Genomic DNA, 6,414 nt, shown 5'->3' on the forward strand with positions numbered 1-6,414 from the left:
ATCTGATCCCAGGCTAGTTGTAAATGCAGCCTTTCTTACCAGCAGTCTCTGAGTGTGCCCTGAGCCATCTCGGCAGAGCAGACAGGCTGAGAGGGACCTATTTTGCAGTGACTGCTTCCAAGATCCCTCAGTGTCAGCCAGAAGCCGGCACTTTCAAGTGCTGCTTACTGACGCAGTAGAAATGCTGTCTCCTGCCCTTCACCCCTGCTCTTTGCTTCCACTGCCACTTGCCAACTCTTCTTAAAACTAAGTATGGAAAGCAGACTGCAATATTCAAGGTGTTATTCTCTCACGGCAGTGGCCACACCTACAATGGTGTTACTTCTTTTAGCGCGTTTTACTTTGTCCCAGGGCATGGAGTACCACCTCCCCTCACCAGACATGTGGATGACATCCAAGTTACTGCTGAAGGCACCTTTAGGTCTTCAGTGGTCTGTACAATGCCTTCTCCCCAGACAGTGTGGGGCAGTTTAATGGGTCATTGCCTCTAAAGATGAGCCTTGAGTCTTCATTATGAAGTAGAACAAGTGACTTCAGGACACAGAAGAGCTATCCTTGATCCCTTACCAGAGGCAGAGCTTCACAGTTTTTTCATTAACTAGTGTCATTAAAAAGACATCTGACCCAGCACTCACACTCTCTCTGTTTGCTGCCCATAAATCACAACTGCACAATCACCATATGTTCTGGCTCTGTTGGTGTTAGCAAGAATTTTGGCTCAACGGAGGACTGCAACAATTATTGGCCTCCAAATCTGCACCGCCTGCAGCCTGGGGGATTTTCTTTCATATAACATTTAGCCAGCTTCTCTCTGGCCCAAACAGCCCACCCCACAAGTGTTGCTGCCCAAGTGGTGTTCTCTGATAGGAGATGAACTTGTGAGCACTTCAGGGGCTCTGTGACAGAGCCAGTCTGCAGCAAGTGAGGATCATCACAGCATTAGCTTCAAACCTGCACTTCTGCTCCAGAGCAACCTGCCTATGCAGGCACCACCCCTGATGCACAGCAGGATTCACTGCCAGGGTTTCCCAGATCTCAAGATGCATCTTGGATCCTCCTCAACTATTTTTTTTACAATCTCTGACCCTTCTACTTCCTTGTACTTTCAGGTCAATAAGCTGCACCTTTTCCCCTTCAAAGCTGGGCAAGGGCTTTCACTGGGTACCACCAGTTACTCCATTTTGGCCACACTCCAGGCTGTAGTTATTGTGGTATTTCTCTACCTGTTCCCCTTAAATGAGCAGTTAACAGGGCTCACCAAACATTTTCCCCTTTGCACAAACCACCTTTATCCTTCCTTCTAATCACTCAGAAATGCCACAAGGAGGATCCCCATCCCATGTGCAGACTCTTGCCCATATTCCTGGTGTCTGCAGCACTGAGCTCCTCTCTCTCTGCCCCGCAGCAATGTCCCTTTTCAGCACACAGCTGCAGCTGAGCCCCGTGACAAATTCCAGCACCTTTCAGAATGGCTCTGGCCTCCTTTTGCTGGTCTTTGCAGGCCAGGCCAAGTCCAGCTGAGTCCCTCTAAACTGGTCCATTGCCAAAGCATCTTGGCAGACTTTGCTGGAGGTGTGCCAGAAGGGAAGGTTCCTCAGGTTCTTCCTAGCTTGGGTAGATTCTCCCCTTCTTTTCCCTGAGACCCCAGTGAGCTCACCTACTGGGATGGTTTCTGGCTTTGGAATGTGTGCCCCAGTTTGGAAACTAAGGTGTTGGTGGTGTTTTTTAGTGGTTTTTTGGTTTTTTTTTTACCCTGCAGGTAATGTTTCAGACCAATTTGGTTCCTGGGAAACACTGTTGCTGTCCATCTTCTCTGACACAAGAGTTCTGGGCATGCCTTCTCAGATCATTCACTGCAATTTTTTAGCCAGTTTCTTATGTATTGGTACACTTTGACTTCTTTCTTTCCTGTTTCTGCAGTTGTGACAGTGTTATAAAGCTAGGCAGTAGAAGTCCTTTGACAAACTTAATTCCACATTAGGTTTCTGACTTTTGCAACTTTTTGATTTCCTTGTGCTGTTGGTATTTTTAGCTTTTTTTATCCTCACTGCTGTCCTGCTCAGTTAGTAACCTCCAAGCTTGCCAAAGATTCCTTGGCCTCCTCTGTCCCCGGAAAAGCTGCTGGTCCTCAGCCATCTGGTTACTGGTTCCTTATTCATTTGTTTTGAACTTGTTCCAGCTTCTGCTGCCCCTAAAAAAATTTACCTCCAGTCTCAGGCCATCTCCTAAGCCTTTCAGCAAAGCCTTCAGATGTTGCTTTAATCCCTTCTGCAAGGTCTCATGCTCTTTTCTTGGGTCTTTAGACCTTATTTTAGTCACTTGTGATAGCCTCCATTTCTGCAGGTTTTGTTCATAGAATTCCACAGGAAGTCTCAGTGCATGGCAGAGCACAGCATTCCTGTTTTCCTTTCTCTTCTGGAAACAGCTCATTTGATATAAACTGGAATTGCATTTGCCTGCTTGGCAACCCTATAACTTTGGAGTCTCATGGTCAGAGTGTGGTGAGTAAGAGAAGGAGGTACTTTTTCCCCCCCTTTTTGTATTTCTATGTAATGAACTCCTAGCTTCAAGCAGAAATGCTTGCGATCTTTAAAAGCATTTTGCACAATTACAAACCATATCCTTTTTATTTATTTATACATTTTATCTATTTATATTCTGTTCCTGAATAGTCCTGTCCTACTCTTTGTAGCTGATACTGCTCTATTTTTCATCCATCCATCTATTTATTAAAAATATAAATAATCTTGAAATATTCCGGGAGTTAAATTCGCTTCCAACATAGCCCCAGCATAGCCAACTGTCTTCTCTTCTCTAGCCAGCTCCTTTTCCACCAGTGGCTCTGCAGTGGTCCTTCATTCCCCCCACAAGTTGTTATATTCGGGAGTCCCTTGACAAGAAAATGCTTCTGCTTTAGATGAAGCACTCAGTTTCAAGAATGAGCCTAACTCAGATGAATTCTCCATATCCTTTTTATACTCCAAGGAGGGCAGTAGGCATGTTCAGGGCACAGTTCATCTTATCTTGACATGGGAGGCTGAAACAGGTCAAAATAGTGGGATTTACAAGTGGTCCCCTTGCCCACTGTGAATAGAAAAAGACACTCAGGACACGAAAACAGGAGCAGATCACTATAGTTAACGGGGATTATCTACCTTCTAGATACTCAGACTTTCCCCAAAATACCTTCCATGATGCTTTTAAAGATGGCAGGGGGTGAAACTGCACAAGTAGCCAAAACCAGGCTCTAGAGAACTTCCATCAGTTTTGACTGGTCTTCTGTTGACTTGTCTCCTGTAACTGGTTCCATCCTGTGCCACTTTAAGAAATTTGAGTTAAAAAACCTCAAAGCCAGTGACTTGTCACTTTTAAGTGTTGCTATATAGAATATAGCTTAAAAAGCAGTATGTGTGCATCTTTTACCAGCCTTTTCAAAGCTGTATTAACTGAAATAACTGTAAAATTGTGTTTGCTGTGACTTTTGTTTGCTTTGCTCCTAGTCACAGCTGCCAAGAGGAAAAAAAAAATCACATGAAAAATACAGTAAAACTCCATACCAAGTATACAAATTTGGTCTGCAACTCCAGGACCATCAGCTGAGAAAAAAAATCATCTCTAAGTCATCATAATTTCTTGCTTGGTATGTTTCTTATAGCTGTAGGTACAATAAGCTTCTCCTACACTTGAGATTTGATCCTGCTCATACACCTGCATTAGTAATGCACTGATTACCAGGGGTTTTGTACAAATGCTGTTCCATAGTGCCATAAAATTCATTGCAGGAATGTCAAAGTTAACACTGACATGAGCACTCCATAGGGAAGGTGTAGTGGCATGAAAACATATCTATGCAACAGAGACCCTGTGTTGCCCTACCCAGAATGATTTCCAAAGCCTCCCAGGGATGCCACCTTAAATTTAGGAACCTGCCTCTAGTTGGAATCCAAGGCTCTCAAAGCCACAGGACTGCTACTAGAAGACAAAAGGAAGTAGGAAAACATACAAAAATCCAGTGTAACTCTCGAACAACCTCTGCCACTCTTTAATAAAAGAATAATAGTGTGTGGCCCTCTTACAACACTTTATCTGGGGATCTCAGTGGTTACACAATGGGTGAGTCAGTTTGTCTCTTAGCCTAAACCAGAAAAATGTCCAAAACAGAGCTGTGGGAACACAGTGCCTCTCCAGTTTAAATCACAAGTCTCTGGGAGCCCTTCAACACATGGAGAAAGCCTTGCTCATGGAATATACATTGTTCCATCTCCATGGCATGGTTTAGTTCCAGCTGGCAACCAGTACCAGGCAGCCACTCACCCACACACACACCCATCCCAGTGGCATGGGGAGGAGAATAGGAAAAAAAGATAAAACCCATGAGCTGAGATAAGAACAGTTTACTATTGAAAATAAAATAATAATGATAGTAATAATTAAAACAATAGTAGTAATGAAAAGGAAGACAACAAAAAGAGAGAGATAAAGCCCAAGAGAGGTGCATTATACTCAACAAGATTGCTCACTGCGCACTGACCAATGCCCAGCCCGTTCCCAAAGCACAGTCAGCCCCTCCCAGACTACTCCCCCAGTTTATATACTGAGCATGATCTTTTATGGCATGGAATATCCCTTTGGCTAGTTTGGGTCAGCTGTCCTGGCTACGCTCCCTCCTGTCTTCTTCTGTGACTCCTTGCTGGCAGAGCATAAGAAACTGGAAAGTCCTTGATTTTGGGTAAGCACTACTTAGCAGCAACTAAAACATCAGTGTGATACCAACATTGCTCTCAGGCTGAATCCAAACCACAGCGCTGTACAAGATACTAGGAAGAAAACTAACTCTGTCCCAGCTCAGACCAGGACTCCCTTTAGGCACAGGAAGCATGCAGAAAAACTGAGGATCACAGGGAGCATACCAGAAGCAGCACAGCCTTTCTTTGCTACTGTCTCTGTGCTGATACTTATGATACTAATGATACTATGATACTTATCTTCTGCATTCTAAAAACACAAACTTGAATTATCTGATAAAAGAGCTTGAATTATAATACACATATGTTGTATATACATATAAATAATACATTGTATAGAAATATCTAATTAATGAGGCAGATGTGTGCCCTGTAAATATAAAAACTTGCTTTTTCTTGGTATTTTACATGCAAATTCTTTTTGGTAGAGAAATTCATGCTAACATGAAGAAAATTTTTACCAGAATTTGAGATGCAAGAATAAGTGCAAGATATTTTCAATAGCATGCTGGTCTTTAACGGCCCAGCATTGTGCTTAATTTATCCTGAACACCAGTCAGTTAAAGTATTATTCTTTAGTATAATTAATCATATTTAATATAATAGTTTTATTTTTTAAATCTTTCTAAGACATCATGTGCCACATGCTGCACAGGATATAGACCTCTAGTTATCAAAACAGCTCTTGGTTCCTCATGTTTAAAACCCTCAAACCAATGGCTCCAGGCAATAGTTTCCCATACATTAGAGCTAGGACAGCATTGTTTAAATGTAAACATCCTAGATTGCAGTGGTCCTTGTCTTTGCCTTCCTCCCCTGGAAAGCAATGGCTTTCCATGTCCAAACAAAACACTTCTTCAATGCTAGGTCACTTTCTTGGTCTCAACACTGAACAGGTTGGACTCGCTGCAGCCACTGTCCTTGACACAGCTTCCTTCAACATGTAGGGAAAGTTGCCACAACTAAACCGGTAAAAACTCCAGCTAGCCAGTTCTCCCAGCAGGTTAAAAAATATACATGTTAAAATTCCAGGACTGTCCAACATTTCACTTGAAATTCTCCGTAGCAACACCAATTTGGTACTGTAGTTGCAAAAAACAATATGAAAAAATCCAAGATCTACAAAAAAGGCCCTTCAACTTTAAAGTGAGCGTATTCTTGGAGAAGTGAAGGGTCTGTTGTGCAGATGGCTGTTTGCTCTCATCGCTGGGAGCAGACACTCTTCAGTGAGGAGGAGAGGGGAGTCAGATAGCGTATTACCATGCAAAAGCAGCGAGCTCTGCCTATGATGACTGCAATATTAACTCCCAGGGCTTCCTGCGGCTGAGAGGCAGCGGCGGCAGCGGCAGCAGCGAGTTTCACTTGCCCCCTGCCCCCCACCCCCAAGCTTCCAGGTTCAATAAAGATTACATCATGGAATAAGTATGCCATGTAAGCCTGAGAATCAAAGCCGTCACAATTGGTGGCTGTTTAACTGTAATGTCGCTGAAACACACACTCCCCCTATGTGCGCACACTTTCCCCCGCACCCCTCCCGGCCCATCCCGAACCCTCCGCGGCTCCTACGATTAAGGGTAGTGTTACTGGGGAGAGGAAAATCTGATCAAAACTGTCGACGGCAAACTGACAATTTTCTATGGATTCAATAAAGGCCACCTTAACGATTTCC

At 43.6% G+C, this 6,414-nt stretch overlaps 1 long non-coding RNA gene across 1 annotated transcript; it reads right to left on the reverse strand.

The window, feature by feature from the left end:
- Positions 1 to 2,680: 2,680 nt before the first annotated feature.
- On the reverse strand, positions 2,681 to 4,767 carry LOC137470639 (uncharacterized). Its single transcript, XR_010997169.1, has 2 exons — positions 3,187 to 4,767; positions 2,681 to 3,037 (listed from the first exon to the last, which is right to left on the reverse strand). It is a non-coding gene; the product is annotated as an uncharacterized lncRNA (long non-coding RNA).
- Between the last annotated feature and the right edge of the window lie 1,647 nt (positions 4,768 to 6,414).

This window comes from Anomalospiza imberbis, chromosome 3 (assembly GCF_031753505.1).
Source record: "Anomalospiza imberbis isolate Cuckoo-Finch-1a 21T00152 chromosome 3, ASM3175350v1, whole genome shotgun sequence".
Lineage (NCBI taxonomy): Eukaryota > Metazoa > Chordata > Aves > Passeriformes > Viduidae > Anomalospiza > Anomalospiza imberbis.